At 39.6% G+C, this 26,930-nt stretch overlaps 1 long non-coding RNA gene across 1 annotated transcript in view; it reads right to left on the reverse strand.

The window, feature by feature from the left end:
* Positions 1 to 462: 462 nt before the first annotated feature.
* LOC134516755 (uncharacterized) overlaps positions 463 to 26,930 on the reverse strand; it is a 162,511-nt gene continuing 136,043 nt past the window's right edge. Inside the window, exon 5 of the long non-coding RNA XR_010071425.1 lies at positions 463 to 518. This is a non-coding gene — a long non-coding RNA (uncharacterized LOC134516755). The remainder of the gene's footprint in view (positions 519 to 26,930) is intronic.

Genomic DNA, 26,930 nt, shown 5'->3' on the forward strand with positions numbered 1-26,930 from the left:
AGGGAGTGTGAGAGGGAAATAGACTGCTGGAGTCACAACCTACCTTCCCTGAGCCAGGCCCAACAGGCAGACAGGGCACATGGTACAGAGAATTCCCTGTCCTCTCTCTCCCTGGCTGAACAAGGTAACTTAGAGGGTAGAGGGCAATAGGAACAAGTTCCCCCCTCAGCGAAGCAGATGACTCCCCCCAGCAACTCCCCCACCTTCCCAGGTTACTAGACACAGCTGATACCATAATCACTGAAAGTAACGAAGCAGCTCAAAACAACAAGGATTTTGAGTACGCAAATTACATTTAGTCCCTTGAAAATTAAACTGTGCTGCTAATTGAAATCACCCAAGAGGCAAAAAAATTTACATGAGAGTTCAATTTTCCAAAACTCGTCCACATCACTATGATCTCAGAGAGGGCACCAGTCACCAACATGGAACAACACATATGTCCTATACTGTTGTACTCACTTAAAAATCTAAAGTCTTCCTTTCCGCTGGATACCTTATTCCCACGGTGAATGCTTCTAGAAGAAAGAAAATGAGAGAATGAGTGAATGAGAATTAATTAATCAATGAGTCTATAGACTAGTAGGCAGGGCAATTACTTTCCAGAAAAAAGAGATCCTCGGTTCTTGTGGTCCCTCAGATAACTTTTGTGCATCCTGTATGGATCTTTATGGAGTGATACACAAAAGTAAAAACTAAGAGAACTCGGCTGTTTTGGCATGCAAGTCTCCATGTGGCTATGCCCCTAAGTGTGTTCCTTTTTTTCTGCATCAAAGTCTTCTACTCATTCATTAAAACACAAGCAGAAATACTTTAAAGATAGAAATAAGGTATTTCAGTTTGCACAAAACTATTGAAATTGAAAGTATTGCAAATAAAAAGACCAGATATTATAAAAGCAGTTCTGAAACAAAATCTGAATTCTTGAAGAACTAAGCTATTGAGGTTTTTTATATCTGCTTTGGAATTTGCGTCACTTAAATAAATACACAATTAACAAATTAAGAAATTAAATTCCTAGCAATTATAAAGCACTTCATATTTTTCAAAGCACTCTAGACACATTAAATACATTACCTAATTAATTCCTCCAGAAGCCAGTGTAACAAACTCACTACATGCTGTGCTCTGAGAAACTGTTGCTTGATTTAAGGGTTTATTACCCTTCATTATTTCTGTTTCTGACCAAAAACCACTTAATTTTCCATGGCTTTTTGTTTACATGATAAATACTTAAATGTCATTGAGATCAGCAACCTTAAAGTCAGTAAAACTAGTAAAATAGATTACCACTAGATTTTCTGCAGAGTATTAACACTAAGGCTCTCCAGCGTGCAGTTAAACAAAGTGTTTACAGGGATTAAACTTTCAGGATATCCTCTCAGCTGATCAGCTCTAGCCAAGCAATGAAAAGGCTATAATATCTTCTGTCTTTTCTGTCTTTCAGAAAACTTAGCACACAGCCATGATAGTCCTTCTATTAGACTTAGCCAAAACCTCTGCAACTTGGGCTTGCAGCAATGGTCAAATTGAAGAAGTTTGGTTTGTTTTTTTAAAAAAGAAAAAAAAAAGAAGAAAAAAAGACAAATTGTGAGATTTTCAAGATGTAATTGTACAGGGTGATAGATAATCATAGAATCGCAGAATCATATAATGGTTCACCTTAGAAGGGACCTTAAAGGGCACCTCGTTCCAACCCCCCTGCCATGGGCAGCAACACCACCCACTAGACCAGGCTGCTCAAAGCCCCATCCAGCCTGGCCTTGAACAATTCCAGGGAAGGGGCATCCACAACTCTGGGCAACCTGTTCCAGTGTCCCACTACCCTCATAATAAAGAATTTCTTCCTAATTTGTAATCTAAATTTACTCTCTTTCAGTTTAAAACCATTGCCCATCATCCTATCACTACACTTCCTGATAAAACGTCCCTCCCCATCTACCCGGTAGGCCCCCTTCAGGTACTGAAAGGCCATTACAATGTCCCCCTGGAGCCTTCTCTTTTCCAGGCTGAACAACCACAACTCTCTCAGCCCGTCTGCATAGGAGAAACGCTCCAGCTCTCTGATCATCTTTGTGGCCCTCCTCTGGACCATTCCAGCAGGTCCATGTCCTTCTTGTCCTGGAGACACCGGAGCTGGAGACAGTACTCCAGGTGGGGTCTCACGAGAGTGGAGTAGAGGGGGAGAATCACCTCTTTCGACCTGCTGGCCACGCTTCTTTTGATGCGGTCCAGGATACAGTTGGCTTTCTGGGCTGTGAATGCACATTGAGGGGTCATGTTGATCTTCTCATCTACCAACACCCCCAAGTCCTTCTTGGCAGGGCTGCTCTCAATCCATTCTCCGCCCAACCTGTATTTGTGCTTGGGATTGCCGTGACCCATGTGCAGGACCTTGCACCTGGCCTGGTTGAACTTCATGAGGTTGGCATGGGCCACCTCTCAAGCCTGTCCCGGTCCCTCTGGATGGCATCCCTTCCCTCCAGCGTGTTTGACTGTGCAACACAGCTTGGTGTCATCAGCAAAGTTGCTGGGGGTGCATTCAATACCACTGACCATGTCGCCCACAAAAATGTTAAACAGCACTGGTCCCAGTACTGACCCCTGAGGAACGCCACTCATGACTAGACTCCACTTGGACATTGAGCCGCAACCGTTTGAGTGTGACCATCCAGCCAGCTCCTTATCCACCAAGTGGTCCATCCATCAAATCCCTGCCTTTTGAATTTAGAGACCAGGATGTCATGCGGGACAGTGTCAAATGCTTTGCATAAGTCCAGGTAGATGACATCATTTGCTCTCCCCTTATCTACCAATGCTGTGGCAATATCATAGAAGGCCACCAAATTTGTCAGGCATGCTTTTCCCTTAGTGAAGCCATGTTGGCTGTCACCAATCACCTCCTTATTTTCCATGTGCCTTAGCAGAGTTTCCAGGAGGATTTGCTACACGATCTTGTCAGGCACAGAGGTGAGACTGACCGGTCTGTAGTTCCCTGGGTCTTCCTATTTTCCCTTTTTGAAAATGGGATTTATGTTTCCCCTTTGCCAGTCAGCAGGAACTTCACCGGACTGCCACAACTTTTCAAATATGGTGGATAGTGGCTTAGCAACTTCATCCACCAGTTCCCTGAGGACCCACAGATGGATTTCATCAGGTCCCCATGGACTTATGTACCTTCAGGTTCCTCAGGTGGTCTCAAACCTGATCTTCTCCTGTAGTGAGCAGTTCTTCATTCTCATAGCCCCTGACTTTGCCTTTTAACTTGGACAGTGTGGTTAGAGCCCTTGCCGGTGAAGACCAAGGCAAAAAAGTCACTCAGTACCACAGCCTTCTCCATATCCTGGGTGACTAGGTCTCCTGTTTCCTTATGGAGAGAGCCCACATCTTCCCTAGTCTTGCCTTTATCCCTGACGTACTTATAGAAGTTTTTCTTGTTATCCTTGATGTCCCTAGCCAGATTTAATTCTATCTGAGCTTTAGCTTGCCTAATCTGGTTCCTGGCCACTCAGACAGTTTCTCTGTGTTCCACCCAGTCTACCGGTCCTTGCTTCCACCCTCTGTAGGCCTCCTTTTGCAGGCCTCCTGAGATAATCTCATCTAGACTCCCTTTCTCACAAAGGGTTGGACCAGATGGTCTCTCAAGGTCTCTTCCAACCTGTGCTGTTCTATGGCTCTAAGAAACATGACTGACATATAAGAGGTTTAAATTAAACAAAGATTTGACTGGGTGAGTCAGGGTGAGATTAAGGCACTTCTACTGTAGAGTCTTCAGTGTTTTGTATATGAAACTAAAAGCTGTATAGGAAGCACAGCAGACTACTCCTGGCTCCACCATTAATAAGGTTTCTCCTGTAATGTTTTTAGATTCTGAATAGATATATAAATAAGCAAATATAAATACAACTTCTCCGAAGTACTTTTTTCCCAGGAATATATCTGACAGAAGTAGGTACTGAGCATCATAGGCACTTGTTATGCATAATCAGATCGGGCACCAAGGATAGAGAAAGTATAAGGGTCAACTGCAATTTGCAGACGCTGCGTATTTTTAGGGTGAAAGGCTCTATTTTTTTGAAGTTCCACATTTCTTTTGAAAAAAAAAAAAAATACACAATGGATCAAGCATGTGAGATAAAAATGCAAATTTGAATACTCCTGTATTTTTATTAACAGATGTAACTAAAAGAAGCAGTGCTGCATTTTGACTTTAGTTTCTTCTGAATTCATTCCATAGGATGCACTCAAAAAACCATTTTGCTTTACAGAAACAATGAGGAGTTAATGAGTTTGCAATACTTTATTCTCTAACCCCTAACAGTGTAGACTGTACTTTTCAGAACAGTAGCTTACCTCACAAGATGCCTTCTTTTGGACCAGGAAACTTTCCAAAAAAGAACACAAACCCAGCCTGGGTTTTGTACTGACAACACAATGCTGATTGCTCTGTGGCACAAACTCTCTGGTTTCACAGAGTCCTTCAGATCTCTGTATCTAAGACCATGAAGTCCCTCCTGGTAGGCCTAAGAAATTCCCAGACTTGTTGAAAGCTGAAAGCATGTCAGTTAACCACTATGTTGTCCAGCCACTGTGTTAAACTGACTTTTAAAAGATGAAAGGACGTTCAAGGCAGAAGTAACAAAGGACAACAGATGGTATCAATTCTCATACGTGGCACCATTACAGCCAAAGATGCACTTACTCATGACCTGTGGGATAGTTACGCCAGCTATGGGTTACCTGAGCAGGTATGAATTTCACTCTGATCAAGTATCTTATTTTTGGCATTTTATTAGTGAGGGCTTCTTTTTTTTCTTAATCAGAAATTCTGTAGTTTTATCCCACTTTTTGTTAAAAGTATTGTGAACTCTTTAAGCTACACTTATTAGAATGAAAGTGCTTGCATTTAATTACATAAAATGCAGAAAATCCTACAAAGAACAATATGTCTTACTATTGAAATTACACTTACATTATAAGAAAGACAACAAAATAGCAACAGAAAAGTAAATTTGATAAGAAATAAGGACTTTGGGGATGAAAATACTTTATTCCAAGGCATTCAGACTCTGACATTGACTCTAAAGCAGTAGAACTGCTATGAAAATTTAATTAAAATTAAGTACCAAAGGATAAAATTAGAATAAAATTAATTTCAAAGAACAAACTTATCACTTATTTCTAGTGGAAATGAAGGCGGAGTGTATCTTTTTAAAAAACTAGGATTCATTTCAAACTGAAAATTGCAAAGTTCCTAATTGAAAATCTTAAACCTTGAACTTCTTAGAGACTTCACTTTGCAAATCTGAAACAGTTCTGAAGACAATGCAACATAGTATTGCTCAAATCAAAGCAAAAGCCTAAGTTCCAGGTAAAATCGTTATTAACCAACCCTACAAAACCATTTCTATGCCTACTCACTCTTGTTAGAATGGCTATGTTGCATCTCCACAAAACAGTACAACAAACACCAGTAAAAAATGTGGTGATGCTTTATGTCAATTACCAGTTTGACAGGACAGCTATACATCAGATTTGACACTCTGTTGAAGACAGCGGGTTTTTTCGATATGATCGTTTACCCATCAAAAGACTCAGACTTAACTCAGCCCCAGACTGAAAGATGCTGGAAATCAAAAGATGAGATTCATCCTTTCTGGATATTGCACATGAGAGAGTGAGGAATTTCTCCTTATGGGGGTATTAGGGCCATTTAATAACATCTTACTTTGTGGGACTCCTTCCTCCCACAAGACTTACTGATGAGGCACATTCTTGTATTTTAATCCTAAACTCATGGCAGAGATCACTGCACAGAACACAGTGATGACAGACTCATTTGCCTTGTTCAAACAGTTTGTTCAACATGCCCAAGACAATCTATGTGCTGGATACAGTTCACTGTCACCTCCACTCGATGTGCTCACTCTGTACCAGAACACTTCAGTCACAAGAATGCATCAGAGCTAAATGCAACCCAGCCAGCGGTAGTGCAGGCTTTTCTAGTAATTTGCTAGAGTTTTTGTCTTCTTTTGTCATCATTCTGTAGCTGTGGTTTTGCTAATCTTTTTTTGTTGTTGTTGTTCTAATGCCTTTTCAATTAATATGTTAGTTCTAGCCTCTGGAACTTCCTTACAGGATAAGCTCAGACAACAATTAGCACTTCTGAATTGTTTCCTTCAAGCCATCTCCTTATTCTCTCCCATCTCTTGCTGCCTTCAGGCCTTGTAAGACAAGCAGCTGCTAGCTTATTAAAATTGGAGGTACTTCATCTATTCATTTCCAGGACCAGTAGATCTCAAGGACTTGGCAGAGAAATATATCTTAACAGTATCATCTTTTTGCTTTCTCCAACCAGCTCTTCCTTTTAATCATAGCAATCCCATCACTTAGTCAATGAACAGTTCATACACCATAAATTCTTTAATAAAGATTGGGATATAAACTATGTTATCTACTACTGCCTATCACCCGGAATGTCTCCACAGACACGGTATTTTTGATACCCATACTCCGTAAAAATCTCGTTATAGACTTGCTGCAGACCTGTGGGGAAAAAAACCACACCAAAAACAACAGAGAAAGAGGTTGCTGCAGACCTCACTGTGCTGTTCAAAGGGAGAAGCCATTACCTCTTTTAGCCTTTGCTTCAACTCCTGTTTCTAATGTCACTTCAGTGTTACAGAAGGCACAGCAAGAGTCACATATCTGAGAGCTTATACAAGGAAGTGGACATGGGAAGTGTACAGCTGAGCCTTACAGTATCACTGTACGTGCAAGGCTTCTGGTGAAAAGAAAGGTCTTCTTTAAAAAGAATGAAGTTCCCCTACATAGAATAAAATGCAACCTGTGGTGAATGCTTGACTCTGGGCTTTGCTTCCCAAGCAAGCTCTATTGCAAGTCACCTTCCATGCTGGTAAGAGAATGAAGCACACTACCCAGACACAAGATATTCAGCAAGCTGGATGAGAAAACTACGTTTCCACACCCAACCGGTAAAATTCTATATCGTTTGACATTTCAATCATGCATGAATGAATTATGGAAAAAACTGGGCAAGCTTTTCAAAGATACTCGAAACAGTTTTGAAATGTGGTGTACCTGTGACCTGTCAGTCTTTGCACAACTATCTATCAGTAGAGTTGGAAGGGACCTCAAGAAGTCAGATAGCCCATCACTGTGTCCGAGGAAAAGATCAGCTATATCTATACATTTCTTGCAGGTGTTTGCTTGACCTGATTTGACCTCCATCAGACCTTCACTGACAGAGATTCCTTGCTTCTCCTGCAGACTATTTGAGCGCTTAGCCCTTCTTAGGTAAGACGTCTCCTCATAATAAACATTATTGGAATTTAATTTCATTACTTTTCCAATGTCTTTGGGCATGGAGACAGGCTGTTTATTTCCTTAATCTTTGCACAAGTTTTTTTCTACTCAAGCTGCCATTATCATGTCTCCATCCCCCTAACATCCTAATTCCTTTTTCCTTTCTCTGATAAAAACAAAGGACACCCCACCCCTCACCCCCTACTATTTCTCTGCTCTCTTGTGGACTTGACACTGTAATACAGGGGAAGAAGCCTCAGTTGTTTCAAAAGTACTTAATGAGATCATCTATATTTAAAGAATATGCTCTGTAGTGGAATGTATAAATTGCTACCACCATGTACCATTGGGACAACTGTAACATCCAGTCCGGAGTCTGCTAATGCCCTTGTGACCATCTCAGTAATCACTGGGAATGCACATTGTCAACAGATTTACTCCTCAAACAAGATAAGTCATTAAGGAATTGTCACCTACCATTGCAATGGCCACCACATTTGCAAAGCAGTCAAGACCAATTGCAACAAAAGGACAAAGAAAGCCTCATGTCTGCAAATCATTATTTTAATATGCTGAAGGTTGATATGTCAAAAATGTATGTTGCCCTTCACTGTCTTTTCCAAATACAAAGATCATATTTTTAAGAGTCCTGTCTTTTTGGATATACATAAGTGCACACAACCATAAACCTAAATAGCATTTCTGTATCCATATATTTACACATACACACATATGTAGCCAAAAATCAGAGATGCATATGTGCAGTGTAATGTGAAAAAGAGTCTTGTGAAATGAAGGATCCCAAAGCAGTTCATGTTATAGAAAGCCCCACAAAGCCTAGTGGTAATTGAATATGTGTACATACTTGGTCCCAGAAAAAGCAAGGGCATTAGGTTTAGCCTTCAGTGCAGCATCTCCTATTTGCTATGGGCTAGGAACACGTATGTGGCTAGTAACCCAGATCAGCCAAGTGACCCAGGACAACCTTTTAAGTTGCAGTGGTAAAACTTTATCTGAACCCAAGGGCTACGAGGTTAACTACAGAAAAACACAAATGATAAAAATTAAATCTGATTATCCCAGGAAATATTATATTCCTGTTGATGGTGAAGAGAAGACAAAAAGAGCACTGTGAGCAGCTAGTTCCTAGAAGGAACAGGCTGTCTCATACATGGATAAATATTTAGAAAGTCTCAGGCGTCAATGCAAGGTCCTACAAAGGAATAAAGATACTCCTTCCTCTCCTGTGTGGGTTACAAGCACTGTGGGTGAGAGCAGCCTGGAGAGTGGGCTATGATAGCTGTTGTTTTCTTTGGAATGGCACAGAGTCAAAAAAGAGACCATAATAGCCATGCTTCACAGCTGCCTGAGTAAAGGACAGACACAGACAAGGGACTGGGCAATGAATCACCTCCCAGACAACAGGAGAAGATCTATGCAAGGGTTTTCTCACAAACATTCCTTTACAAAAGTATCCTTCCATGGCTTCTAACAAAACACGGAATGATAGATCTGAGATCTCCTTGCAGTCCTTGAGAGAGACTAAAGGTGGCTTTACGCTTGCATCTTGGCCATAAAAAACAGGGTCTGAACCTGGGAGACAGCAAGAAGGAACAATGGACAATAAAGGTGGGATTCATCTCACCTAATATCTCAGTGTTAGAACTTCTAATTTATGCTAGTTACCCCCTTCCTGCTACAGTCATTAGGAAGAGAGTAACACTTTCCCCCGCCCCGTCTTGGACACTTAGTAGTAGAAAGGTGACCCAATACAGTACAAAGTTTCCTCTGTGGACAGTGCAGAAAGTCTCAATAACTACCCTAGATTAACGGGCTAATTTTTATAGGATTACGTTTAGACGAGATGACTTCTGGAGGGGGTCTTGTCTTTTCAGTGGAAGTGTTCTTTTAACTACAATGCCACAGTATTTCTTAGAGCATTTGCTTAACTTTGTCCTCAGATCTTTCCTCAAACATGTTTGTCACTCATAAATACAGCAGATGATGAGTGCAATTGCACAGAAGATTGATTTCAATTGCACTTTCAGGGGACTAGCAAAATGACCCCTGGCCTTATTATATGCCAGGTCTGGCAAGACGGAAAGCAATAATTATAGTGTAATAAAGTACATGCAGATACTATTTAATTGGTAGAATTTGCATTTAAATTGAAGTTTAAAAATGAAAACATGTAAGAACTTTACAGATGCAATATTCAGTATACCTTATGCTGGCAATCTGAAACTATATTTCCTAATGTTTCATTGTGTTTCCTTGGCCCACAGGTACAAGAGTTAGGCTCATTTTGAGACTGAAAACCTTCCTAAATTTTATGCTGTAAGGATTTTTTTAGCTTTTTGAACCATTGCAATTAGTACAAAAAAATTTGGCTACTGACATTGGGAGAAAATATCCTATTAGTGGGGCCCATTTACTCTGTTGCTAATGAAGACTTGGGTATATAGAATACACAGGAAAGTATACTTTGATTTTAAATGGATAGATAAATTGATCTTCTTGCACCAGTGATAAAATGAAGAAAAACATACGTTGCATACGTACATATTCACACTTACGAAGACAGACAATCAGTAGCAGCTGGCAAGTAGACATGTGGATACCATATTTCAAAGAATTGTTAAGTTTCTCATAACAAAAACTTAAAATCAAATAAAAAAAACAAAAATCCAATTTATTAAATAATACAGTTTATTTTTAAGCATAACGTGCAAGCTACACCAGCTCTACATCAAACAGACGAGGCATGCAGAAAATGTGTTAAAAACCACAGTCAGAAAACAATCAGAAAGACACATGAAACCATATGAACTCTCCCGTCCATGGTTAGGGTTGAGAGATCACTGGATAAGCTAGAGATATGACTTTCATGCAAAGCCATGCATGACTTTCCTGACTTACCCTTTTTTAAGTCAGTCCTTTACCTCATCAAAAATTCTATCAAAATTCAGGCTGCCTGCCCAACAATTACATCAACCAAGATCAGTCAATCAATCCCCTGAATGGTGCATTCTCTCAAATTGCATTATTTAGCTGGGCATCAAATTAGGTTATGTGATGCTGTCTTCCTTTGGCAGACAAATTAATGTTGAGAATAACACAGCTTCATGTTAGTTTTAGGATTTACAGATTTGAAAAAAAAAATCTAATAACAAACACTAAGCTGCTTTTAACTTGCAGTGTTAAGGTATTGACAAAGCTTGTAAGTGAATAATGTTATATATATGAAAGACAAAGGAACTGTTTTAGAATTGCCATCGTCTACTAAGTGATGGTTAAATTAATTTCGTTTTATCCATTTTACTTTACGTTACATAAACCAGAACATAAATGGGAAAAAAGCCACAGGAATGCTTTCGCTTAGAGGAGAGAATCGTTCATTTAACGTTCCCAAAATGACACCCTGTAGGTCACCCCAGAGATAAGAGATGTTGTATTCTTCAATAGAAAGTCACTGCCTACCAAGGGAAGAGAGTTGCATTCATGCATTTCAAGGGCTAGAAGAAGGAACAAATAGGATAGTGTATTCTGTCCCATGCTGTGACCCAGGACCTCCAGACCAGTTTTGCTGAAACTCAAAGCACTGCTAGAAACTCAAAGCATAATCCCAGGCACACCATTCTAGTGATGAATTATTCTCACTGCTGATAAATGCATTGGGTTCAGAATTAATTTAGGTTTTAGTACCTTAGTCTACCAGATTATCTGTAACCATTATTTTGATAAATGCTGCTCACTCTCCAGTTGGCTTCCCAAAGTTCACAGATCCTCTGACAAACCTTTCATTTTCATTAATACATTTCTTACATTAATACATACTGTGGGTAACAGTATGAGTCTAGAGGCATTTCCAGCTTGGGCCCTTCCCATGACAAGTTGTCTTGACAACCACAGAAGGAAAAGACTCTGGTTAATTATCTCCCAGTATCACACAAGCGAAATATCTGTGCAAGAACGAACCAGTTCTAATCCCTGGCCTCGCTTCTCTCTTGAAATGAGTGAAAGTTACCTGCATCAGGCCATAAGAAAAGGGCTACAAGGAAAGAACACAGAAGGAGAGGTAGACTCTGCCAAATAAATTCAGGATACAGAGCAAATTGCCTGCCATCTCCTAATTTCGTATGTAGTAGAGGGAGACATGAACATACAAAAGGAAATAGTTATGGGATATCTTGTCTATAGGAAAAGCTTATTTCTATTACCTGTAGCTTAACGTTCGTTATCTTTTACAGCCAGGCCATACTGAAGCAGTTACAGCCCAAATCACAAGCCAAGTTAAGCCCGCAGGGCTACATCCTACTAAGCTGAGACACTGTGAATATTAAGAAAGTCATCTTCTAAACTGGGTAGTGTCCATTACATATCTTAATTTGCAACTTTGGTCAAGAGGCCATCTTTAAATGTGCTTGGTTCTGCCCCACCAAACCAAAGAGAGTTTCATGTGTGCAAGAGTTTTGCCCAACACTACTCAGCAGTGACATCTGCAACCTGCTCAGTGATGCTGGGACAACAGGGTCTAGATTAAAATTTAGGAATTAAAATGAGTAAGAAGACTAATGTTTACTACTGCTACAAGGCTTGCTTAGAAAAAAAGGTTATTTTCCAGATTTCTTTGTCTTGCTGTCAGCCAGCAAAATTACAATTCTATTATTATGTTTTAATTTAATTGTTAGTTTAGTGTGAATTCATATAATGCAAGCAGAATGTTTCTTCTACTTAAAATACAACAGGACCATTACTTATTTTTATTTTAATCTAAGCGAGGGATTTAAATCACACTTGGCCTGAATAACAAAATAGTTCTCTTTTGTGAGTTGCTTTCCTTGTGTAAAGGTATTTTAATTCATTCTATTAAATGTAAACAGGAAAAAAAAGGACCTACAGTTCAACTAGATGTGATAAAGCTGAGTCAGAAATGTGCGCATATGCAGGCATGTGCATGTGTGTGTGAGAAGGGGCAATGCACAGTGAAACCAAAACATTTAACCTCAACTCTGCTGATACTATAAAGCAATCTCCTACGCCATGATAGATACTCAGCACGAAGCTTATGAAAATGTATTTCACGTATTCTGACGGCTCATTCTTAGTCTGAAGGTGTTTTCTTTGACAAGTTATGGATCCTTCCAAGAAATTAGAGTGATTTAAGTTAAAAGAGATACTAGTGTTTTTCTTCCCTTCAGATGGAAAGATGCAAATGCAAAAGAGCTTTAAAGGTCTTTGTCCAAATTGTCTTTTTTTCTCACCTGTTCTAGAAGAATCAGTCATGTTTCTGCAAATCCCACTTCCATTAACCTTTCGAGTGCTGCTGACATTCTTGTACTGTAAGTTTCTTGCACCATATGTCAAGAAACAGCTGACATTTCCTTTAAAAGTCTCTCTTGCTGTATATCTTGACTCTTCCAGTTAGTTTGCAGGTCAGATGACTGGGAATATTAAACTGAAGCTTAATTTACAGTTTCAAAATTAATTCCCAGACTGAAATGATTACTTTCCATCTTACTAACCCTTTTCACTTCCCAGTGCTCACAGGTTAGAGAGTAGAGGTAATTTTTGTAAAAGCAATAATAATGTAAAACTGATGCAAGACTCAGAAAGTTGCCTGTGTTAAGTATGAACAGCACTGGAAGCTTTATCTTTATCAGAGCATTGTATTTTTTTAGCCTGTGGTTAAATGTTTGCTTTAACCTGGCAGAAGTCCACCCTGCTACTGAAAAGAGCATAGGTACCTTCCACTCTCTACCACAGCTGCTAAGCCTTGCCCCTTGGCCTTACACCAAGACTAATGGGAAGTGATCCAGCTGGAAACTAACTGGTATTGGCATAGGGAGCTGGTGGGAATGAGCAGCCCAGGACAAGAGGCAGATGGAGCCACTGCTTTCAGTGGTATGGGGGTATATATGCCTAGTTAAAGTAACTGCGTAACTGCGCTCCCTGTGCTCTAACTATAGCATTCACATATAGAAGCTGTCCATGCTCTAAAGACTTCATTTCTATGAGAAAATCCTTAGTGAATGAATTGCAAAGCTAGGAGAAAGATTTTCAAATCTCTCAATTACCTAAGAGTGTCAGGTTCATAGAGGCCATAGGAATGTGAGCCCCAAAGTCCCTTAAGGACCAGACTTGTAGGAGTTGGGAGTCTGCGTGTTTTCGAAAATCCTTCAGAGTTCCTAAAGGGATCTTCAAATTCTTAAGTACCGCTAAAAATCTCACTCAGAGATATTTTTTAAATGTCTCACCTCACATTCATTTCTAAGCTTGAACATTAAAGGCAGCATTTGCAGCAAATAGTGCAGTGAAAGGGAAGCACATTTTGGGCCTATCTCAAGTGAATCCTTATAATAACGAGCAGGATTGGTGGTTTGTGAAAATAAAAGAAAACATAATTTTCTGTGGCAACAGCTGGCACACAGCCCTGTTTTACACATTTCTGACATCCGTTCAGGGGACCAGTATTCTAGCATGGCATAATAGGGAATTAAATTATTACTGTTAATAAAATCATAAGATCAAGACTTTCTGTACTTGCTTTGGCATTTATATGTGATTTGGAAAGTGTATTCTCTAATAGTTTGGAAGCGATGTTTTTTGAGTTGATGTATCACTGCAGGGAACTGAGTGTAATTCTCTTGTGCCTTGCAAAGTTTTACTTTGAGCTAAGAACTTCAGCTTTGCTATCTACCAAGTAGAATCATAATCCTATACTTAAAGTCGGTTTTGTCAATGTTAAATATCAGTATTTTTTATATTCTGCTGATGACTTACACTCAAAGGTGAGATGTTGATCTCCCACTGATAGGCCTAACTCCATTTTTCACTTCTCTGTAAGTATGATCAAAATCCAGTCCAATGTGCCTGATGTAACAATGTTCGTCCTCATTGCTATAAACATACTGTGTACCATCACAGCAAAGAATAAAAAAAAAAAAAAACATAAAAACTTTTGGCAGATACAAAGAGAAAACAAATTGAAGTGAACCTGGTCAAAGAACTTACAAAAGAGTTTGAAGGCAGCAACTTATGATGGTAAAAGACATACAATGGTAAACGGGCAAAAATTATCACAGCAGTCACAAAGTTAGACAGAACTCATTGGAATGCTAATCTAGTTTTCTTCCTTCACTGTGAAAAAGAAAACAACAATTTACAGAAGCAACTATTGTATGAGCTGTGTTATGATTGATCACTTTGCTATGAGTCAGTCACCCCAGATATTTATAAATCTTGTCAGAGCTTTAGCTTTTCCTTTATGAAAGTAAAAACAATTCCAGTGTCTGCTAGTAAAAAACGTGTTATGTACTGAAAGAGAGAGAGATGCAGAAGACGGAAAAAAAGATTATTTAAGATTATGCTACTGTGTTTTCAATATCATTCTACTCATATGATCAGGAGCTGGAGGCAGATGGTAGGACTAAATATGAAATAAGACCAATTAGAACAAAATTATTATTGTTTTTAATTCACCTATATTAATACTTAAACTGTCTAACACTACGGGTTTTAAAAAGTCTTAGCAGGATCCATCTATCTTTTAGACATAATTTAGTACAGTGATTACATAGGAGTGGCAGTTAGCCTTCTGTAATCCTATGCTGAGAGTGGTTAAAACTTCAGATGCTCCAAACAAAAAAGCTTCCTTTTCTTTGCCATGTATGACACTGTACTGCCTTGTTTTCATTGATTTAAAACTATTTTACATCTGAAGAGGTTCTTTTTTCATTTTACTTAATAGATGATCTTCTGTTGCAGAAAAGCAAGTCTAATCCCACTGAAGCAAAAGGTATTAAATCCTCTACATTGATGAGCTATGAATGAGATGTTATTATTTTCTGATACCTGTCTGATACATGTTGAGTGTGTGTGAGAGGGTGGTTGGACTGGAGATGATCTCCAGAGGTCTCTTCCAAGCTCCACTATTCTGTGATTCGGTAATATTGTCTAAGAAAATTTGAAGACATACTCTAAATTGCATATTTATGGGAAGGCCAAGGCCCATATATTATTTTGGGACCTTTTAAAGATTATTTCAATTATTGTCATTTTTTTCTTTGAAAACCTGGGTAAAGCACCCAGTATCACCCATGGATGAAACCACATGATAATTTATAGAAACTTTACTAAAAGGTATTCACAGCGAATGATCGGTCATCTCACAGTGAAATAGATTGAGGATTGCTAGCACAGTACCTGCCTTGCCTTCACCGTGTGTATGCAATCAAACTTGTCTTGGAAATAGTGGGCAACTTCAGACTTACTGTGGCCCAAGGCTGTGTCCAGAGGAAGTTATTTGGAAGCAGCAAACATGCCGCAAATTCACTGCAGTCCTTGCATGGTAGCTTCCCTGACAAACAAGCCCTAAATGAAGACAAATCTGCTTCAGGATTTTACAAGGGTACCATCAGAGTTATGATCTGTAAGGTTTTGGTTTATTTTCAATTAAATGGAAGGAAAAATGTTGATTCTTCCTTCCTTAGGAGTTAGTATTTGCTGTTTCAAGGTACTGAATCTACTCAGTGAGCTTAAAATGCCGCAGAAAGCAGAGAAACCATTAATAACATGAATATAAAAGTAATCTAATGGAATCATTATAATCTACATAGACACATAAAAATAGATTATAACCTACTACTTCTCCTTCTCATCCTGAAGCAGGCATTTTAGTTTATAGTACCTCATTAATTTTAATTGTAAACCTAGAAAATAATCTCCCTTTCTCCCTGCTTGTATACAGAATGCAAAAGTGTGACCAATACATTTGTCATTTTGTTTCAGGTAGTTAACTTTCCCTTCAAATGCAAGTCTGTACAGAGCTTATGAAGTATTGAGCATTTTTTAAGCCCAGTAGAAAATTGGGGACTCCTTCAAAAAAAAGAAGAGAAAGGACTACCAAAGGAGGATCATAAACTGTTCATCCCTACATCTCAGATTGAAATAGGTTCAGATTGAAATATTCTCTTATTTTTTTGGTAATATAACCATGAACTCACGACCAAAAGAGTTATGTATTTAAATTAAAATTGCAATTAATGCCATGGCTTCTCTTTTCTGTGCCTTCTAAATATTCCAAGACATAAAAACAACAATAAAGTAGAATAGAGAAGAAAAAGCATAGCAATTATCAAGTCATAATTCTGAGTTCTGTCCTTAGTACATTAATGGCACTTGTACTGAAGGAATCAAATCACAGCAGACCTAGAGGATATCAGCACTGAAAACCACACAACTTGTTTTTAATGAGAGCAAATATTGTAAGACAAACTTTGCTTCATATTTTGACGGAGTTCCTAAATTTGGAAAAAACAGAAACTGGAATAATTTCATTTTAAACTATGAACTACAGTGCACAGTTCTGGCATTACAGTGCAGCATAGTAGTGTAGCACTGTAGTGTAGTATTCTATACACTACTATAGTATACTGTTTTTTTGCATGCCTCGGCTTCCCACTTGCAAAATGGTTGAAACATTTGCTTCTAGCTAATGCATGTCTGTGCTCATTATAACTTCAGAATTATGACCCCCTGCTTTAAGCTGCACAAGTACCCCAGCTAAGATACTGGTGTCTTTCAAAAGTTTATCTGTAGAATTACTCACTCTCAAAATAAAACATTGAAAGGAAAGATATCGGAAAAACAACCCTGCTTCTTTTATGATTCCAGAATAGTAAGCACTTGCTCTGAATATGCAGAGAGACAACTGCTTCTTCTATGCATGCATATCCCTATTTAATGGCTTTATCTGAGATTGTGGAGACTGTAATCCAGATTGCAACTCCTTTGGAGAAAAGTGACCCCTAAACTTCTTGCACTTGCCATACAGAGTTTGGAAATTGTTAGAAATCCAATACGGCCAAAAGAAGCACTCACATGTAACCAAAGAGTGCTTGGTACAGAAAAAACAAAACTTTTTTAGTCTGGACTCCTAGACAAAATCTGTGCACAGGAACTTCCATTCAAAAAATCACAAAATGATTCTCTGTTATAAGTCAAATCAGACGGAGTTTGTAGAATTTACTTCAGCATTCATTAGACAGAGGAAATCCCTAAGAAATTGCATTTTATCTGCTGGCCAGCCTCAGAGAGGTTGCAAGAGAACAAGCTAGAGATGGGTTCAGAGCATCCAGGAGCACATCTGCCATAGTAAAGACTTCCATTACCCAGACACCAACAAGTGCTAAATGAAGTCCCTGCTAGTAGCATCCAGCAGCTGATGGATTCTATAATGCCTGCAAACTCCATAAGTGTATGCAGCTCCTTCTCACTGCTATCAGCAAATTGTAGCAGACTCTGTAGCAGTAGTATTCACCTGTGCAGATATGAGACTAAAGAGGATACACAGAAATACTGTCTAGTCAAAGCATCAGCGCTCAATCATAGTAGGTTTTTTTTCTTTTAATAGCGGAGAGGAATACAAAGGAAAAATTGAACAGACGTGTGGGGGGAAAAAAAAAGAAGCTAAAATAAAAATTACCATTACTGAACAAGTTTTAGTCAACAACCAGCCTGCTACCCAATTTACTGCTTGTATGATATAGAAAAAGGTTGGGAGACAGCCCAGTACTGTGTGTTCATGTCCTTTGTACCCAAGGCTGCTCAGGGAGGCATGACATCTGCTAGAAGCTTATAGCTACTGATACAAAGAAAGATGTGTGACAGCATCAGCTGTCAGTTTAAATGGTTTGTTTTGATCAAAGTAATGCAAAACAGAAGCTTTCATTAATGGATCCTTCACCTTCCCCACTGTTCCAATGATTAGATATTGAGCTCTCAGGGCATTATTAGAATGCAATTTCTTTTAAATTTTTAGACAATTAGTTTGGGGTTGTGATTTTTGAAAAGAGACTGGGTCCATCTTTTTCAAAAGCAAAGAGACAAATAATTATTTCACACATTCATGAAACATCAGTAAGAGGAGGCAATGTTAGAAAGTCAACAGAATTTCTTTCTTACAATCCCACTGTTGTAAGCACTAAGCACACTGTTGTCCATCAGCCTGACCAAAACACAGTCAATGGCAATGTACAAACTCTAAGCAGATGACAGATAAACTGTAAGTGGAAAGGAGCTATATTTGAACAGCCTTTCTCTTGAAATAAAATCCAGTGGGAGAGTAACCAATACAAGCAAAACAAACAAACAAACAAAACCCCAGACAATTTCCTTTTATTATTTTCCTCTCCTTTCTCTCAGTTCCCCTATGCAGCACTTTGAAGTGATAAAATACATGTTAATTGTGCTATTTTGATCTTAAACAGCAAAGAATCTTAACAGGAGCAAACAGAAGTGCACAGACAACACTATTTTGATTAACAGAAATCCACTGATTGTACAGACATGAGACATAGCAGAGGCTATTACCTACTACATCTCTGTAATGGAGCAGGGGGAAGAAACCCTCTTACAGAAATCCTAAAAACTTGTAGCCCTTTCTTCACCAGTCATTTCTATCTCTTCTCAGTAACATTGAGACTATCCAGATGTGTTTTAAGTGGGGTTTAGATTTCTCTCTTCAGACAACAGGAAAATTTTCTATTAATCTATTGCTTTATAAATACCTAGTTTATTTGTGGGTGAACCTTCCTGAATAGTACAAATAATTTGAAGAAAATCATGATGTATGATTAGGGGTAAGTGAAAAGAATGCTTTTTATTTTTACATGTCCCGAGCTAGAATGCTTGCTTTACTATCCAGCTCTGTGTACAGCTATTTGTTGAATAGATGCCTTCCACAAATTTTTCCACTCTCCAACCAAATATGTACATTACACTAAAAATGATCTTCACATGAAAGCTATTATTAAATTGTGTAATATTTTACTATGGAATATAGAGTATAATCAAATTTCCTATCCCAGGATACATCACGGATTGCACAGCGACCCAAATCTCACTGTCTATGTACTGTCACAATATGTCTTTCAAGAACAAGACAGGCTGTATTCTGATACAAGACACTTCAGCTTAAACAGTGTGACAGATGGATGATATATTTGAACCGGTGCAAATTACATCATTTCCTTTGTAAGTTAGAAATCAGTTTCTAAAATCAGTTTTGGGATTTTTTTGGAGGGAAAAAACCACAAGCTGAGCTCTTAGCACTTAGTATCAGTGCAGTGTAGGGATCTGCTACCAACATAAACAGTATAATATTTAACCCAACAGGATTGTTTGGATAGCAGAGAAAGCCTAGCAGCCAAAGGCAGAGGGTGGAAGACTTTTCCAACAACTGTAAAATTGCTCACGTTGAGGAAAGTCATCATAGAATCATAGAATAGTTGGGGTTGGAAGGGACCTTTAAAGGTCATCTAGTCCAAACCCTCCTGCAATGAGCCCGGATATCTTCAACTAGATCAGGTTGCTTAAAGCCCCAACCAACCTGACCTCAAATGTTTCCAGAGATGGGGCACATACAACCTCTGTGGGCAACCTGTTCCAGTGTTTCACCATCCTCATGGTAAAAAATTTCTTTCTTATACCTAGTCTAAATCTATCCTCTTTTAGCTTAAAACCCTTACCCCTAGTCCTATCACAACAGGCCCTGCTGAAAATTTTGTCCCCATCTCTCCTGTAGGCCTCCTTGAAGTACTGAAAGGCCACAATAAGGTCTCTCAAGAGTTTTCTCCAGGTTGAAAAACCACAACTCTGTCAGCCTATCTTCATGGGAGAGGTGCTCCAGCCCTCTGATCGTTTCTGTGGCCCTCCTCTGGACACACTCGAACAGGTCCATGCCTTTCCTGTGCTGAGGACTCCAGAGCTGGATGCAGTACTCCAGATGGGGTCTCACCAAAGCAGAGTAGAGGGACAGAATCGCCTCCCTTGCCCTGCTGGCCTTGCTTCTTTTGATGCAGCCCAGGATACAGTTGGCTTTCTGGGCAACGAGTGTACATTGTCAGCTCATGTACAGCTTTTCTTCCACCAGTACCCCCAAATCCTTCTCTGCAGGACTACTCTCAATCCCTTCACCCCTCAGCTTGTATTGATACTGGGGTTGTCCCAACCCAGGTGCAGGATCCTGCACTTGGCTTTGTTGAACCTCATGAGGTTCACACAGGTTTTCGAGCCCATCCAGGTCCCTCTGGATGCCATCCCATCCCTCAAGTGTGTCAACCATACCACTCAGCTTGGTATCATCTGCAAATCTGCTGAAGGTGCACTCAATCCCACTGTCTACGTCATTGATGAAGATAATGGTCCCAGTACTGGTCCTAGTACGGACCCATAAGGGCCACCACTTGTCACCGATCTCCATCTGCACATTGAGCTGTTGATGACTACACCTTCTGGATGTGACCATCCAACCAATCCCTCATCCAGTGAACAGTTCACCTGGGGCCTTCCTGACCCTATCCCTAAACAACATGGCAGCATCCCTATACTCTTCCCAGGACACCTGTCCCTGCTTCCACTGCCTGTGCATCTTTTCTTGCTTTTTAGTTTGACCAGCAGGTCTCGACTCAGCCATGCCGGTCTCTTGTCCTCCTTTCCTGATTTCTTATACCTGGGGACTGAGAGCTCTTGCATTCTAAGGAAAGCGTCCTTAAAGATCTGCCAGCTCCGCTCTCCTCCCTTGTCCCTGAGGGCAGTTTTGCAGGGGGTTATATTGACTAACTCCTTGAAGAGCTAGAAGCTTGCTTTACTAAAATTCAGGGTCCTGACTTTACTCTTCCCTGACCCATATCCCTCAGGACTTCAAACTCTGCAAGTGCATGATCACTACAGCCCAGGCTGCCTCCAGTCTTGATGTCACCAATTAGCTCACTTGCATTGGTGACCATCAAGTCCACTATCACATGTCTTCTGGTGGGCTGTTAGCTGGCTTAAGACGTTATCCTCAATGCACTCCAAGAGTCTCCTGGATTGTCTGCAGCTCACCGTACTACTTTTCCAGCAGATGTCAGGGTGGTTGAAGTTCCCCAGCAGGACAAGAGCCTGCAAGTGCAATACCACCTGTAGCTGGAGTAAGAAGGCTTCATCAATAGGCTCCCCTTGATCGGGCATTCTGTAATAGACACAAACCACAAGGTTCCCTTGGTCTCTTATGTATCAACCTGCTCATGGCTATTTTTCAGAGACAGCTCTTCACACTCTTCATCATCCTAGCCTGCCCTGTAGTGAAGCAATCCTACTAACTTGTACGGGAAAAGAGAGAAAAAAGAATTGAGAAGCTTTCAAGACTGAAGAGCTTCTGGGAAATGCAAACTGATTCTGTTCTGCCTATCAAAATAATTTCTTGTTAAAGCATATAATTAGATGAGACCAAATGGACATGCATTTTTGTGTGGCCTTAAAAGACATTGCTCTTGAGTATTTTATTCTAAGCACTAAATATGAATATATTGATTCCATATAGTACAAAAAGGTTACTGCTGGGGATAAAGGAAAGGGTGGACTGCGCAAAGGGAAGCCTCCTGTGGAGTACAAGTGAGGGCTTAGGTATTCTGCATGTGGACTCGTCACTGCTGAGTACAGGGGAACAATCACTTCCCTAGCCCTGCTGGCCACATGATTTCTGATACAAGCCAAGATGCTATTGGTCTTCTTGTCCACCTAGGCAAACGGGCAGCTAATATTCAGCTGCCTGTTGACCAACACTTTCAGGTCCTTTTCTGCCAGGCAGCTTTCCAGCTTGGCAGGTACAGAGAGAATGAACAAATGTCTTTACTTCTTGAATATTAACTAAAAATATAGACTGCAACCAAACAAAGCAGCTGATGAGTATTTTCATCCTCTGTTGCATTTACATATGAATTCACAATTTCATTTACGATAGATGTCTATCTTTTTTTCCTCACAGCAGGCAATGGTACTGAAATAACAAGTAGAAGAGCTAAAAAGGTGGGCTGTGCTGTGTTCAATGAAACATGGGAAATATGTTCTCAATGCTTTTTAAACAAAACGGAGCCATCTTTTGATGCTCTATCACAATGACAGCAGCTTCCATGACAAAGTGAAAAGCAAACTGTGACAATGGGAGTATCATCAAGGAGATGTTCTCAGATTGTGGGATGAGGGCATAGTCAAACACCTTCAATTCTGTCAATGGGATCAAGAAGAGACTTAGACACTTATGAAGAGCACCTAGCACATGAAGTAGCATCTTTAAAAACGGATTTTTTTCATGCTGCAATGTTATATACTGATATAGAGGTCTCCTAGAAAACAGTAATAGTGATTAGGATATTGATCTTACTCAGAAGAACTTAGATCTTTTCTCCCTGGAGAAGAGAAGGCTCAGTGAGGACCTCATCAATCACTGGAACAACCTCCCCAGCGATGTGGTAGAGTCCCCATCACTGGAGGTTTCCAGGATGCAACTGGACAAGGTTCTATGTAATCTCATCTAGGCTCCCTTTCCCATGAAAGTTCAGACCAGATGATTTTTCAAGGTCCCTTCCAACCTGGGTTGTTCTATGATTCTGTGGATTTCACGTGCCATCAGATATCTCTCTCCAAGTTTGCCCACAGCAACATAAGCTTTCTTTTGGAAGCCTGAAGATAAAATCCCAACTAACGTACAGCTGACCTGCCCACAGCTACTTTATACATAAGCAGTAATACTGACTAATTCTTCATCTAGAGGTTAAACTTCTGCTTTTGTAATATTCATGTTAACTTAATTAGCAAAAAAAAAAAAAGAAGCTATAAAAGAAACATTCCCCTCATTAATTAATTATTCCATTAAAAATTACTGCAGAAGTTGACTAGAGTACAGAAATATGCTACAGGCAAATTTGTCATCTGTTCAGAAGATGCTTACTGAAGTCAGGGAAAGATACATTCTCCTTATTACAGAAAGAGGCTGTTAAAGAAGATAAAGTTGACATGGCATTCTTTACACTGCTGGCATGAAGGTAACCAGCATCACAACCCAGTGGGGATATCTCCTGCCACCCAAAAAAAAGTAGCCAAGGTAGATGAGCCCCGAATACAATTAATGCCTTTTAGATTATATTTATTTGATACTTTATCTTTGTGGATTTTTTATTTTCAAGACAGTCATATGCATACTTGTTTGTCAAAGAAAATACATCTTTTTTAAGGTATTAGTGTTACAGTTCATAGATGCTGAGTTTTGGTGCATATTAAATCCTCAGCATCATTTTTAAGCAGTGATGTAAAAGATACAGAAGTCATGGAATATTTGGCTACCATTCCTACTGTTTACAGTTCTTTGACTACATGTTTGAGATAGCCCTTATACTGCAGTTGAAGGAAGAATAGCTTCTGTCAGCCCTCTCTCCAAGTTTTTCCTCAGCTACCTCAGTTAGATCAATATACCTCCTGGTAGCTTAACAAGTCAAAACAAATCCTGACAAATGAACTCAAACAAAAAGGGTAGCATTTGAGCACAACTCATTGATGTGATATTTGAGAATTTGTTAGAATTTCATAGAATCATAGACTATCTCAAGTTGGAAGGGACCCATAAGGATCATCAAGTCCAACTCCCTGCTCCTTGCAGGACTACCTAAAATTGAACCATATGACTAAGAATATCATTCAGATGCTCCTTGCACTCTGACAGTGTTGGTGCTATGACCATTCCCTGGGAAGCCTGTTCCAATGACTGACCACCCTCTCAGTGAAGAACATTTTCCTAATATGAACTTCCCTGACACAGCTTTATTCCATTTCCTCGTGTCCTGTCACTGGTAATCAGAGAGAGGAGATCAGCACCTCCCCTTCTCCTGCCCCTCTTGAGGAAGTTGCAGAGTGCGATGAGGTCACCCCTCAGCCTTCTCCTCTCCAGGGCACACTCTTGACTTGTATTCAACTTGCCATCAGCCCAACCCCCCAGATCTCTTTCTGTGGGGCTACTTTCCAATCCCCCAATTTGTATTTGTCTATATGCATTGTAAAATATGGACTTGTCTAGCTGTGCTGGACATTTTACCCAGAAGGATGCTGTGAGAGACATTATTAAAACCTTTGTTAAAATCCAAAACCACCGCATCTAGGTCTCACTTGGTCAACTGGATGTATGATCTTGTCATAAAAGGAAATTAAGTCACTTAAGCAAGACTTTTCCCTCATGAATCCATGCTGGCTACAACCAATGGCTGTGTTGTCTCTCAAGTGTTTTTCATTAACTCCCAGAATAACCTGCCCCATAATGTTACCAGGCACTGAAGTGAGGCTGACAGACCTGTAATTACCATGGTCTTCCTTCTTACCCCTCTTGAAAATTGGGATAACAGTTGCCAGCTTCCAGTCAACTGTGACCTCTCCAAACTCCCAAGACCATTGAAAAATAATGGAGAGAGGTCACACAATGAGATCAGCCAGCTCTTTAAGCACCCTGGGATGAATCCCATCAGGTCCCATAGATTTATGCACATCCAGCTGGAGCAGCAGGTCTCAAACAAGTTCTGTGTTGGTGGTGATTTTATCATCTCTCCAGTCCTGGTCTTCCAACATCGGGCTCTGGAGGTCTTGGAGCCCATCATGGGTGTTGAAGACAGAGGCAAAGAAGACATTAAACTTCTCCACTTTGTCTACGTCCCTATCTTTGGTGACCGACCTAGTCCAGCAACAGACAGTTGTTATCTCTGATTCTCCTTTTGCTATAGGATACTTCTTTGGAAGTCTTGTTGGGTAAGGACTGCCCATCTTTTGCACACAAAACTCATGGAAGACATTTGAGAAGCCCGACACCTTTCTCATACTGAGTGCTGCATGAGATCTCAGCGTTCAGGAGAACATAATTTATGGAAAAAAATAAAAGCTAGACTCCTAGCTACATTGAGGTCAATGGCAAAGCTCCAATTGATTTCCAAGGGACAGATTTTCCACGTTGGAGTTTAAAAAGGCCATAAAAGAAAGAATTCTAGAGATGGATTAAGACAAGAAAAGATTAAGGCACGTTATTCACAAAAAAAAGAAAAAAAGATTTCACAAAAGCAGAGTAAAGCCAAGGAAAAATCCTAGCAATATTCTCAGCCATAAGCAGATTTATAGATAAAGGAGGGAAAGGAAAGTTCATGGCTGGGCTGGTGGTGAGATTGCCAAGACCTCTGTTTGGAAGAGAGCTAGGACTTACAGATGCTTGTTAAAAATGAGCACCACTGCTACTAAGTATGTTTCAGAAGCACAATGTGTAATTGATTTTGAGGAAAAAAGCTTATTCCACTCATACTCTAGTGCTAAAATAAGGCATACATCATCTGACTCCATTTATTTTTCTCATTTCAGTATTTTCCAGCAGTTTCCAGAATGTTTCACGCTGCCATCTCAAGTGATTTAGTACAAAGAACTAGTATTCTCTCTGGTCTATCATCTGCAAATAATTATTTTAGAATATATATTCTTCTCCAATTTGAAATATTTCCAAATATTCAGATAGACATCTTATTGATGTACAGGTCAACTGGATAAAATGAGAAACATTTGTTAGATTTAAAAAAATAAATAAATTTGAGATTGTTTGATTTGGAACTGTGTCTACAGAAAAACTGCTTAGAAGTTTTCCCAACAGAATAATTTTCTTTTAAAAAATGCTGATTCAATCAAATCGACATGTTCTACAAGAAATACTTCATATTGAAAAGGTAAAACGATTTCACTTCATTTTTTTTGCCTGTTTGACACAGTTTGTTCTTTTGGTCTGTTATAGTATATTACATTATAATGTCAGCAAAACTTTGAACTCAAAATTCACTTTTACTTTGCTGATAATTCCTTACAGGAAACATCTAATGCCTCGAAAAGAGACACAGGAATCAACCACCTGTCTTGGCTTAGCTCCTTCTCAGAGTGCCATGGACTTTTATTAAGCTACCCTTACTGTCAAAATGATTAAGAGCAACCTTGTGTTGTTCAGAGCTACACCAGGGACAACATGGCATATCCTCATCTCCTGTCAGTCCACAACACTTTCACGGCCACTGCAGTCCCTGAAATGAGTGCGAAAGTGAACAAAACCCCACAAAAATGTGGGAAGGCCGGAAAACATCTTGATATTTACTAAACAAAACCAGACACAAACCACTGAGCTGAACACTTTTCAGGAACTCCAGACAGAGACCAAACCACACATTATTTGAACTTGCAGACTGTCTAGGTTTGATCTAGACAGTACAACACTTGATAAAAACAGGATGAAAAGGAGCTGAAAGTGCTGCTTCTTAAGGTGAAGGTACATTAATCATGTTCCCCCAAGCTGGCTTTCGTCCTGAAAAGGTCACTGCCACTGCTGTCAAGGCCATAATTTAGTTCAAACCTTGGAAAGCTGTATAGCTTTCCGCATCACTTTCTAGTTTCAAAAGAGAATTCAACATGCAGCTTGGAGTCCAGATATAACTTGTCACTAGGTTTCCCTCTAAGCAATCTAAGGATGAGCAAAGCATAAACAGCTCATTCACCGTAAAACAATAATGAAGTGGTGAGCGACTCACACTTTAGCTGTGGTGTCACACAAAAGAGTAGTGGAAGGTCTACAAGCTGTCACAACATCCTGATCAGAATCCAGATCAGGTATGGCAAGTCAGGTCAAGCAGTGTTGGAAGGAAAGAAACTATCAATCTTTTGGATGTAACCTAATGTGTTTTTTATGGTATTAGGTCCTCAGGTACTTACAGTGGTAAGTACTC

This window comes from Chroicocephalus ridibundus, chromosome 5 (assembly GCF_963924245.1).
Source record: "Chroicocephalus ridibundus chromosome 5, bChrRid1.1, whole genome shotgun sequence".
In the NCBI taxonomy this organism is placed as follows: Eukaryota; Metazoa; Chordata; class Aves; order Charadriiformes; family Laridae; genus Chroicocephalus; species Chroicocephalus ridibundus.